The following is a 12,666-nucleotide window of genomic DNA, read 5'->3' on the forward strand; positions in this document are numbered from 1 at the left end:
ATTCTGTACCATTGATCTACCTGTCTATTTTGGTGCCAATACCTTGCCGTTTTTGTTACTATTGCTTTGTAGTATAGTTGAAGTTCTGGTATTGCGATACCCCCTGTTTCATTCTTCCTGCTAAGGATTGCTTTAGCTATTCTGGGTTTCTTATTCTTCCAGGTGAATTTCATGATTGCTTAAGCAATCATGAAATTCCATAAGGTACATCATTGGGATTTTAATTGGAATTGCATTGAATCTGTATAGCACTTTTGGTACTATAGCCATTTTGACAATATTAGTTCTGCCTATCCAAGAACATGGGAGATCTTTCCATCTTCTAAGGTCTTCTTTAATTTCTTTCTTTAGTGTTCTGTAGTTCTCATTGTAGAGTTCTTTCACCTCTTTTGTTAGATTGATTCCCAAGTATTTTATTTTTTTCGAAGCTATTGTGAAAGGGGTAGTTTTCCTAACTTCTCTTTCTGAAGATTCATCACTTATGTATAAAAATGGGTTGGATTTATGAGCATTGATTTTGTAGCCTGCTACTTTACTGAATTCACTTATGAGTTCTAAAAGTTTTCTGGTGGAATTTTCTGGTTCCTCTAAATATATAATCATGTCATCAGCAAATAGGGATAGATTGAGTTCTTGTTTTGCTATTTGTATCACTTTAATTTCTTTGGTCTGTCTAATTGCTCTGGCTAGAGTTTCGAGGACAATGTTGAATAAAAGTGGTAAAAGAGAGCATCCCTGCCTTGTTTCAGTTTTTAGGAGGAATGCTTTCAGTTTTTCAACATTTAGAATTATATTGGCCATGGGTTTAGCATAGATAGCCTTTACAATGTGAAGGAATGTTCCCACTATCCCTATTTTTTCCAGTGTTTTGAGCATGAAGGGATGCTGTATTTTATCAAATGCTTTTTCTGTATCTATCGAAATAATCATGTGATTCTTGACCTTAAGTATATTAATATTGTGAATTACATTTATTTATTTCCGAATGTTGAACCAACCTTGCATCCCTGGGATAAAACCCACTTGATTGTGGTGTACTATCTTTTTAATATATTTTTATATGTGATTTGCTAATATATTGTTGAGAATTTTTGCATCAATATTCATTAAGGATATTGGTCTGAAATTTTCTTTCCTCAACGTATCTCTGCCTGGTTTAGGTATCAGGGTGATATTGGCTTCATAGAATGAGTTTGGGAGGGTTCCCTCCTCTTCTATTTCATGAAATACTTTGAGAAGTATTGGAATAAGCTATTCTTTAAAGGTTTTGTAAAACTCGACTGAGACATCTGGTCCCGGACTTTTCTTTGTTGGTAGGCTTTTGATGACTTCTTCTATTTCATTACTTGAAATTGATATATTTAAATTGTGTATGTCCTGCTGGTTCAGTTTAGGTAATTCATATGTCTCTAGAAACCTGTTGATGTCTTCGAGATTTTCTATTTTTTGGAGTATAGATTTTCAAAATAGCTTCTAATTATGTTTTGTATTTCAATCGTGTCTCTTGTGATATTTCCTTGTGTGATGGGCTGACAGATCTGACTCCATGAGAATGTTATAGGCCAGACTCTAAGGGAAATGACTAAGAGACTCCATTTTGCTCTGAGACTCCATGTTATGTAGGAAATAAGTTTCTCCCATGGGAACACCCCACCTCTGTGCCCATCATCAGTTACTTGATGTGACATGTTTAATAATATACAATGGCAAATCCTATGTACTAAAGAATTGCTCTCTTTTGATTCCTATTGCTCCTAAACAATGTACCATGTAAACAGTAATTGTGTGGATGTTAGCAACCATTCTTTAGTTTGTACCTAGGTAAGGGTCAGTTTGACCCACTTCCCCCTCTGTTGATGATCTCATGATGTTAATGTGTAATTTTGAATCATAGCAACAGACACTTATGATTAATGTGATTTTTGGTATAAGAACCCCGACAACCCTGTGGTCAGTGCTGTTCTCCCAATAGCCATTTTTTTGGGGCATTGTGTGAGATAGTCAGCAGGCCAGCTTAATAAAGACTCTCAAATTTGGACTTCTTAGTGGTGATCGGTCTGTTCTTAAGTTGTGCCCCATAACACTTGTTCATTCCAAATTTCAGTAATTTGAGTTTTCTCTCTCCTTCTCTTTGTTAGTGTGGCTAAGGGTTTATCAATTTTGTTTATTTTTTCAATGAACAAACTATTTATTTTGTAAATTTTGTCAATTGTTTCTTTTGTTTCAATTTCATTGATTTCAGCTGTGAGTTTAACAATTTCCTGTCTTCTACTACTTTTGGTGTTGCTCTGTTCTTCTTTTTCTAGGGCTTTGAGCCATACTGTTAGGTCGTTTATATGGTTTTTTTTTTTCTTTACGGTGCTGAGGATTGAACCCAGGGCCTTGTGCTTGCAAGGCAAGCACTCTACCAATTGAGCTACATTCCCAGCCCATAGATTGTTTATTTGTTGATTTTTTTCTTCTTTTATTGAATGCGCTCCAAGAAATAAATTTTCCTCTAAGAACTGCTTTCATAGTCCCCCAGAGATTTTGATATGTTGTTTCTTCGTTCTCATTTACCTCTAAGAATTTTTTTTATTTCCTTCCTGATATATATCTTCTGTTATCCATTCATCATATAATAGCATATTATCTAATCTCCAAGTGTTGGAGTAGTTTCTGTTTTTAACTCTGTCATTTATTTCTAATTTCAATCCATTATGATCTGATAGAATACAAGGTATTATCTCTGTCTTCCTGTATTTGCTAACAGTAGCTTTGTGGCATAATATATGGTCTTTTTAGAGAAGGATCCTTGTGCTGCTGAGAAGAAAGTGTATTTGCTCTTGGTTGGATGGTATATTCTATAAATGTCCGTTAAGTCTAAATTATTGATTGTGTTTTTGAGATCTATGGTTTCTTTATTCAATTTTTGTTTGGAGGATCTGTCCAGTAGTGAAAGAGGTGTTTTAAAATCACCTAGTATTATTGTGTTGTGGTCTATTTGATTTCTGGAATTGAGAAGGATTTGTTTGATGTATATGGATGAGCCACTATTTGGCGCATAGATATTTATGATTGTTATGTCTTGCTGATTGATGCTTCCCTTAAGCAGTATGTAATGTCCTTCTTTATCCCTTCTGACTAGTTTTGGCGTGAAGTCCACATTATCTGATATGAGGATGGATACTCTAGCTTTTTTGCTGTGTCCATGTGCATGGTATGTTTTTCCCTATCTCTTTCTATGAGATGAATCTCTTGCAGGCAGCAAATTGTTGGATCTTTCTTTTTAATCCAATCTGCCAGTCTATGTCTTTTGATCAATGAGTTCAGGCCATTAACATTCAGGATTATTATTGAGATATGATTTGTATTCCCGGTCATTTGGCTTATTTTTTTTTTTTTTTTTTTTTGACACGATTTGATTTCTCCTTTATTTGGTTGTTCCTTTAGGGTAGTTCCTCCCTTGGCTGATTTGCATAGTTGTTTTTCATCTCTTCCTCATGGAATATTTTGCTGAGAATATTCTGTAATGCCGGCTTTCTTTTTGTAAATTCTTTTAGCTTTTGTTTATCATGGAAGGATTTCATTTCGTCGTCAAATCTGAAGGTATGTTTTGTTGGGTATAAGATTTTTGGTTGACATCCATTTTCTTTCCGAGCTTGAAAAATGTTGTTCCAGTCCCTTCTAGCTTTTAGGGTCTAGATTGAAAAATCTGCTGATATCCGTATTGGTTTCCTTTGAATGTAATGTGATTTTATTCACTCTTAGGTGTGTATTTTCTATGATGATATAACAAATTAGTCCAAGATTTCACCTTCAAATAAGTATTTATTGTATCAGAGCTTTTGTGGGTCAGAATCTGAGAAGTGACTTATTATGTTTTTGTAAACCAGGGCTTGTCTTGGGGTTGCAGAGAAGCTGTTGCCTGGGGTTATAGACATCTGAAGCTCTACTGGGAGAGCATCTCTTCCAAGTTAGTGCACATAGTTGCTGACTTCTGGAAGATCAGGGGTCAGTAGTGGCTGTAGCCAGGTTGGTCATGGTAAGCAGAAGTCCATGGTGCTGAGCCTGTGCATAAACCTCCAACCCTGCTGCTATGCCACTTTGTTAATGAACCTCTTGTGTGTTGACAAAGATGGATGAGGAAGGCAGATGACTATCATCCACACACTGGTTTTCCAACCCATCTGATTTTTAAAATCCTTCCCAAGATCATGCTTTAAAGAGCATTCGCATGGGTCACAAATATCTCAACACTCTGTCCATTTGAAAATATCTCTCCACAGATCTCCTTAGATGCTGTAGTCACTGATTTTCCATGTGTATTTCTTCCAGACTAACCCATCCAGCTATTGACCACAGCTCATGTGGGCATCTCTCTTTCCTGAAAAAATGAGCAATCGGATGCATGACTTGAAGTTCTACCCACTGCAAGGGTCTCCTTTCGCCTTTGAGGTCTTTTGGAGTGGGGCTACTGTACTGCATCTTTCCATTTTGGGTGGTGCCTGTATATTGGGTGAACTTCTCTGTTATCCAAGTCTGATTTTGTTCCTCAGTGAATGGTCATAGGGAAACTCTCCAAGAGGCCATAGGTGTTCAGTGGAGAGTGGGTTGGGGAGAGATAATGTAGTAGGGCTGTGGGCATTTGGACCATTTCCTTATGTACCTTGTATTTTGAGGACCTGATTAAGCCTGATCTCGTGTACATCATTTCCATTTGATGATGGAGTGCTGCCATGCAGGTGCAAATCTATTGCTTGGTAGGTCAGACAATGCACAGTTTATGATGCACAGTGCAGTTCTCATGGTAACTTGGTATCCCATGGACAAGCATTTAGTCTCTACTAAGCTTCGGTAGCAAATCAAAAGATTTTTTTCAACGTGAGTAGTTATATTCAGAGGATAGCATAACTTTGCTCCAGAATCCTAAGGATCTTCTCTGCAATTCACCCATGCATCAATATCCACTACTGCCACTTCAAGTACCTCTGGACTTTCTGAGCACTACTCAGGAAAGTGGCTTTGCTGTGTGTCATGGCATTCAAGCATGCTTTGCTGTGGATGCACTATCAGCGCCTGCCTGAGGGTGCGCAGCCTGCCCTTCCTGATGGCTTTCCTATGAATTTTGTTTGTGCCTTGTCAGCTCTCATAACTCTAAGCTAATTCTTGCAATTAATTTCTTCTTACCTATCTCCTATGGTTCTGCTTCTCTGGTGGAACCCTGACTGTTACTTCCCCCATCTCTGTTGAGCTTTTAGTTTCACCTCTTCCCTTCATATTCCATTGTTTGTCTCCTTGCCTTGAAACTCTCACACTATTAAGATACAGCCATGGTATATTAGATGAGATCATCTTGAGTGTCATAAAACAAACTAATGTCTTTTCCAAAGAGAGCTTTATTATTCTCGTATAACAATTAGTCTAAGGAGGGAAGTCCAGGCTGGGTCCTCAAAGGATACTTTAGGGTCAGGTTTAGAGGGGAAAGGATTGGTTTATGAGATCCTTAACCTAATCAGTGAGTTAATTTCCTGAGAGGGTTTAGCCGGGTGGTAACTATAGCCTGGTAGAATGTGGTTGCAAGAGGTGGGTCCCTGGGACTGTGGCTTTAGGAGATACATTTTGTATCTGGCAAGTGGAGTCTCTCTATCTGCTTCCTGATTATAATGTGAGCCACTTCCCTCTACCACATTCTTCTTCCATGATGTTCAGCCCCACTTCTAGCCCCAAGGAATGGAGCCAGCTGTCAATGGACTGAGACCTCTGAGACTGTGAGCCCCCAAATAAACTTTTCCTCCTCTAATTGTTCTTGGCAGGTCTTTTAGTCACACCAGCAAAAAAGCTGACTAAATAACCCTGCTTTCTGGCAAGGAAGAGGAAGAAGAAGGGCAGGAGTGGAAGGTTTGTACCTACTAATTCTTATCTTATTTTAATAAGGAAAACAGGAGCTTCCTCATCTGACTCCTCTGATTGAGAGCAGACATCACGTCTCACTCAGATCTGACCATTTCAAGTTGTAGTAGAGGATGGAGAGATGAATAGTTTTAGTTGGGACATTTTCTCCCCAAACAAAATTAGGTTTGCCTATGGAAGGAAGAAAGAAGGAATGGGTACTGGAAATTTCTACTGCTCATGATTTTTTTCTTTTTTGAAACTCATATATTGGAGTTGTTGACCAGGAATTAGAAGTAGATTGAGGGTCTGGGACAAGGCAGAAGACCTCTTCTTCTGCCAGTCGAGAAGAGGAACTGGGTGCTGGAGGGATGGCTTCCCTTTGGGCTTAGTAAACCTGGTGAATTTGCCTGGTATGTAAACTCTCATTGTCTTTCTAAGAGAGGAGGCCTGGGAAATAAGGATTCCTTAATCTTCTTGCCCCTTGTCCTGCTTCCCCTCTGTGGAACCACTTCATTCCCATTATTGCTAGCTGAGTCTGATGACGATTAGCTTTGGCCCAAGATACCAGTTTGGTAATCCTGTGTCTTTTCTGTCAACAACCAAAGTAGCTCTTTTGGGTTTGGATTTCATTTACCCATTCTTTCAGAGATGCTAGCTCTATTTTTGTCTAAAATTTTAAAAATCCAAAAAATAAACAAAAACAACAACAACAAAAGGCTCCTGGTGATGAGTTTAGCCTCATTTAGGAAATGCATGGTTGATAAGATCAGTGAAAGAGTTGCTTTTAGTTGGTTGGGACTTGGAAGGTACCATGTTACACCCTACAGGAAGATTCCCGCTTTGCCTAAACAAAGTTGTTTTGACTGTGTAGACTCCTCTTAAACTCATTCTAGTGGTAGTGTTCACTCAGCACCCATGTGGATGCTCTTTAAATTCCTGGGAATAGGTTCTGAACTGGGAGGCCTGCCTTGCAAAAACTTTCTATCCTATGGTCATGGCCATGTATAATTAATGAGACATCAACTGTACTAAATATTAGTTAAATGGTAGATTTTCCTGCCAATCAATTATTCTAATGCCATCTCCTGACACTGAGCCAGAGTAAAACAGATTATTTCAGGGAGGAAGTTAATGTATTTGTTATGTGCTAGTCTAACATAGATTATAAATCACACATTGCTATATTGGCAGGATGAAGCTACAGAAGCAACTGTGCAATAAAAGTTCTGGAACTGAAATAGTGATATCAACATGGAACCACCGCTCACAAACTGGCTAAGAAAATGTGTTAATTTCTCTTGTCCCAAGATAAATATCTTGTCCCGAGATTGGCGTTGCCAGTCTCAGTGTTGAACTATTCAATTGATCAATGGTGAACTATTCAAATGATCAGTGTTTCTCCTTCTTGGATTAATAGGTTTTAATAATTTAAACTGTGCTTTGAATTTCCAGGTTGTCTCCATGGTAACCTACTTGGAAGTCTTTGTGGCAGCTAAGTGGTTTAGAACATGTAACCCAGCCATCCTGACTTGTGGAAAACTTCCAATACCTATTTATTTTTCATTCTTACAAGTCAAGGAGCATCTCATTAGCATTGAATTATCCTCAGCTCTGTGCTGAGGATGACTGACACTCTTAGGGTTCAGGACTGGGGCTCTAGCGTGTTGTACCTGACAGGTACTTACTTTCCCCTCCAGCCCATGTTCTCTAGTCTAGTGTGGCCAGTGTCCCAGTTCCCTGATTCTGTTGAAAGCCAAACTTCTCAGAGGCAGAAGGGCTCCTGGTCACCAGTCGGGTTGGTTATTTTGTGAGTCTTCCATACCCTCTGTGATCTGTGCTTGTTCATGACCTTGTTATTTTCTGTCTTCTCTTAGCCAGGGATAGACTTTTCTAGCCTATCTGTTGCTACACTTTAATCAAATAAAATTTTTGTTGTGTTCAAATAATAAGAACATGAAGTAAAAGAGGAGGAAGGGTGATTTAGAGCACTCAATTCTTCATGGCCTGACACCCTCTCTGGCAGCTTGTTATACAAAGTTGCCAAATTCCAAGGTAAGATGTCAGGCTACCTTAAAAACTGCATTTACTAAAAACTTTCTTTGAAACAGACACCCAAGGGAACTTAAGAGAGTGGCAGGGAACAATTAGCCAACAGTATCTTTTTCCAGATCTACTTCGTTATCTTTTTCTTGCAACTGTCAGAACATAGTGGGAACAATTGTTTCAAATATTGGAGGGAGTTAGTAGAAATCAATTTTTCAATTTGTCTTGTATGGTGGTCTCATGGAGATGGCTTTCTTGATTTTCTTGAGAGACACAGCCACAGGAGTCCAAATATCCAGGGACCCCAGCTGAGCTGACCAGTGAAGGTTTGAGATAGGAAATTCCTTTGTAAATATAAGGCAACACTTCAACACATTATTTACCTTCTCTATGCTCTATTATTTTATATTCCTCTCTTTCTTCCAATGAAAAAATCTTTTTCTTTCTGAAAAGCGTGTGATTTCTCCTTAGATCTTTAATTCTCCTCAGGTCAGCTACAGTCTTGGTTCCCTTGGCGTAGCTGGCGGTGGCAGAGACAACTAGCTGTCCACCACAGATCTGTGCTCCCCTCTGCATAGTGGGAAACAGCCCAGCCAGAGACCACATTCCTGGCTCCCCCTGCATCAAAACAGACCTATGTGACTCATCTTCAGCAACAGAGTGTGTGTAGAAGTGGTGTGCTGCACTTCTGGGCTGGAGCTTTAAGAAATTGTTGTACATTCTCTGCTGTCTCTTCTTTGGATCAGTGACTGGATTCAAAACACTCTGAAGCCCCAGGGGACAGTGAAGTCATGATATGAAAGTTGCCCCAGTTATGAATCACTGCTTGAAGATAGTTGTCAAACTCCATTGTACCTTTGGACAGTGCCATCAGTATGCATAAAGTTCGGTCTTCCTCTGTTCCATCTTACATGATTTTCCTGGGTGAATGGCAAATTAGATGGGTAAGACTGGAGATGGAAGGACAGGAATAGAGAGGTGATAAGTTCTGTTTTAGGAATAGTAATTTGAATTTTCTTTGAGATATTCAAATAAAGATGCCAAGTAGAAGTTAGATATTTGCCTCCATATTTCAAGTGTGGGTTAGAGAGGCAAGTTTCAGAGTCAGCAGTCTAACACTAATCTTTAACTCCAAAATATTTGTTGAGATTATCTAGAGAGAGAAGATAGAAGATGGAGAATAAGTATTAAGGTTTCTCAACATTGAAAGGATGAGTAGAAAGGAAATTTGAGGAAGAGTGGAAGGGGAAGTAGAAGGAAAATCAGGAGAGCATGAGGTCAGAAGAGCCAAGGGAGAAGACTTGTCTGAGAAGGAAGGAGGCCACCATTTTGAAAACTGCTGAATGGCAGAGTAACTAGGAAAGTCCTTGGTGACCTTGTCAAGAGACGTTCGATGGGATGATGGAGGGAAGCCAGACTAGAGTGGGCTGAGGAGAGAACCAGAGGTGAGGAAGTGGAGATTGCTTTGTCTAAAATACCCTTTCAAGAAATCACACAGGAAGAGGAACAGAAAAATAAGGAAGAGTGGGGCTGGATGTGGAGATGTGCCGTAAGAGGAAGATTTTCTAAAGATGGAAAGAACTTGAGCCTGTTATATGCTGTTGAAAACAATCCAACATGAGTGGGGAGAGAAATGATAAAGGAGGGGTAGTGTGTGCAGGAGGGAGATGGGGAGATGGCGGGGAGGGAGGGAAGGATAGGGAAAGAAAGAGGAATTAAAGAAAAAGTGTCCATAAGGAACAGGAGAGGGATGAAGTGAGAGGGAAGAGGGGATGTATCCTTCACGACAGCAGAAGAGGAAAGCATCAGGGAGTGGACACTTCACTAGTGCCTCCAGAAAGCATGTGGCCCTGCGCACACCTTGATTTCTGCCCATTGATACCGCTTCTATCTCCACCCCTGTGGATGAAATCAAGAATACCTTTGCATTGTTGCTGGAACAAATTACCCCAAACATGCTGACTTAAAACATGAATCCGCTCTTAGTACCATGGCTAACAATCTAGTTATTTTCCTTTGCCGCTAAAAATTTTCTAGTTTCATATACATATATGAATTATTTTTCTCTTGTTAGAGAGCACAAATCTTTGAGGACAGGCGTCTGGTCTAAGGGTTTTTTAAATATTTTTTTTTTACTATGTTGAATATGTGAGAGATATTCAAAAGCTAGTTAATGAGTTAAAATGGATTAGTCATTTAAATATGCATCTTGTTTTTAGTATAACATTATTTAATAAACAATTTTTTACATGTTACTGCTTATGTCTGAATTTTTTGTGTCTGTGCTTCTGTCCCTCTGGGTCACTGGTCTTCTTTTTGTTCCTGTGCCTGTTCTTCACGTTGTGTGTTTCATAATAGTGCCCACCAACTTTTCTGGATTGTTGCTGCCATGCTGCTCCCCTTCATTCCTAAGATGTGAGGGCCCTTGGAGTTGAACGTTCCTCTTCCCTCTGAACCTTTTGCTTCCTTCCCTTTTAAGTAGGTGCTGTGTCATTTTCTTTAAATGATTTTCTCTGTTCTTCAGGTCTTACAAAAACCTTTTCACTTAACCCCTTGGATATTCTGATGGCCAAAAACTTTTTAACCTTGGCTTTGTTTAAAAACTTCTGGTAGCTTGCAATCTTCTCATCCAGGGCTTTCATCACTGCTTTGGTGTTACTTCCCCCTGGCTCTTCCAGGGACTCCTGGTAAGACTCAGCCTCATCCTTCTCCCCTGGCTGCTCCTCTTCCTGCTCCTCCCCAGCAGACAAGCTCTCCAGTTCTTCTTCAATATCTGACACCTCAACAGGAACCAGCTCATCCCCAGAAAACTGGGGCACTACTCTGATTTTGCCAAAGTTCTGGCGAACCCGTTTGAGGATCTGCTGCATCTCTGAGCTAGCTTTGCAGGGACTGTCCTCTTCTTTTTTTTCTGAAGGACAGATTCTGACCCTTCACCTACAGTTTCCATGGTTTCCTCTTCTGGGTTTTTCTGGGTTGTTTCTGTGGCAATTTCCAAAGATGAGGAGGGTGGAAGCTGGGGGGCAGCTGGCGGTTCTGCATTAGGCGGTTTGACAAAGAAAGGAATTCGGTCCCTCTGCCAGTCATTGAGAACCATCTTACCCACAGTCTGCAGGTCAAGCTCTCCACCCTTTAGTAACTTCCTAGTGTGAAAAGCTAGCTTCTCAAAAAAGTCCTCAGCATTCTCTCAGGAATCAATCTTGTATGTCTTGCTGATATAGTCCATCTTTGCTCACTCCAGGACAGCACCAATGTGGTCTTCAGGAGTCTAAATTTTTTCAACTTGAACAACTCCTTTCAGCACAGTGTCTGTCTCCGAGTCCTCAGAGGGGAAAACCACACTCAGACAGTCAATCATGAATATGGGATACATCAAGGTAATGTACTGCCAGACCTTGGTTTCACCTGCAATGAGGGCCACATTGCAAACTTTCTTAGAGCGCAGTGTGTTTATCACAGAGCTCTTGTCAACATTAGGGTAGCCAATGAATCTGATGCTGATCTGCTTCTTGTCAGTGCACAACTTTCCAAACTGCTGCAGAAGCTGAATGAATGCTCCTTTGCCAAAGGGGTTGGTGAGACTTGCATGGAAGGCAAGTGTAGGATAGCCCTGGGAGAGGACAGCAACCCACCGTTTTGTGACCCAAGATGGAACAAGGTCACATTTGTTGAGCACAAAAATGAGATGTTTCTAGGGCTTTTCCTTTCTCAAGTAAGCCTCAACCTGAGGGGAATGGGTACCCATTGGATCTCTAGCATCAAGAACCTGAACGACAACATCCGATGAATCTATTGCCTTATAGAGCTCACCCCATATTCTTTTGGACTGTCCCTTTTTGTAGATCTCTTCTTGGGCTTCATTTCTTACACCAGTGTCCTCGGTTACCAGATCACGATCCTTACCCTGGTCATAGTTCTCAGTGGACATTTCAGCATTTTCTATAAGAGACTGCTTATCGATTGCAAACAAGTTTGGCCACTTCCTCTGAGACTTAGGGCCAAAGGTAGTTTCAAAACTTTCAATATCAAGAATGTGCACCTTTGGGTTATGAGGCTGGATTGGGTCATGGAGAGGAGACATTGTTAACTTGCTTTGCTTCATGACAACTTCCTATGGATCCTTCATAATTGTATTCATTTCCTCTTGAAATTTTTGTAATGATGACTGCTTAATCACACGTGTGTTTCCAAACCATTTAATATTTGGCTCTACTTGTACCACTGTGCTGAAGCTACTGTTGACTGATACTGCAGAGGCTTAACCACTTTACCACGATGGTTCCTGCGCTCCTTTTGCCTGTACATATTCAGGCAGCAGATGGTGGCACGGTCCCTCATGTTTTGGCCTCCTGCTCCCTGTACTCGATCTGGATTTGCATTGGCCTTGGAGGGATTGATGGTGCCCCATCCTTTGAACTTGGGTTTCACCATTACGGAAAACCACGGCTTCTTTGCCCAGCTTGCTCCAAGCGGCTCAGCGCCACTGCTTGCTCTTTTGGCCCGACCAGTGGGACAAAAGACACGTACTCTTCAGAGGTTCATGAAGCAGCTTCCCCGTTTATTCAGATAATACCCTCAATATAAAAGCAGTCTCATGCATAGGCAATCGTAACCAGATATGTCCATCCAATCCTGTTAAAGGTCAAGCAATCACTTGCTCAAGTGTACACGTAAAGTATATCTGTCCACGCGCTGGGTGGCTGAACTGATTATCATACAGCCGATTGTAAGCACATTCTGCCTTTCTCC

At 40.4% G+C, this 12,666-nt stretch overlaps 1 pseudogene across 1 annotated transcript; it reads right to left on the reverse strand.

The window, feature by feature from the left end:
• Positions 1 to 10,169: 10,169 nt before the first annotated feature.
• Positions 10,170 to 12,348, reverse strand: LOC306659618 (nucleolar GTP-binding protein 2-like; annotated as a pseudogene). The gene has a single exon. The product of its transcript is annotated as a nucleolar GTP-binding protein 2-like (transcript).
• Positions 12,349 to 12,666: the final 318 nt, after the last annotated feature.

Source organism: Sciurus vulgaris (assembly GCF_902686455.1).
Source record: "Sciurus vulgaris genome assembly, chromosome: 4".
Taxonomy (NCBI): domain Eukaryota; kingdom Metazoa; phylum Chordata; class Mammalia; order Rodentia; family Sciuridae; genus Sciurus; species Sciurus vulgaris.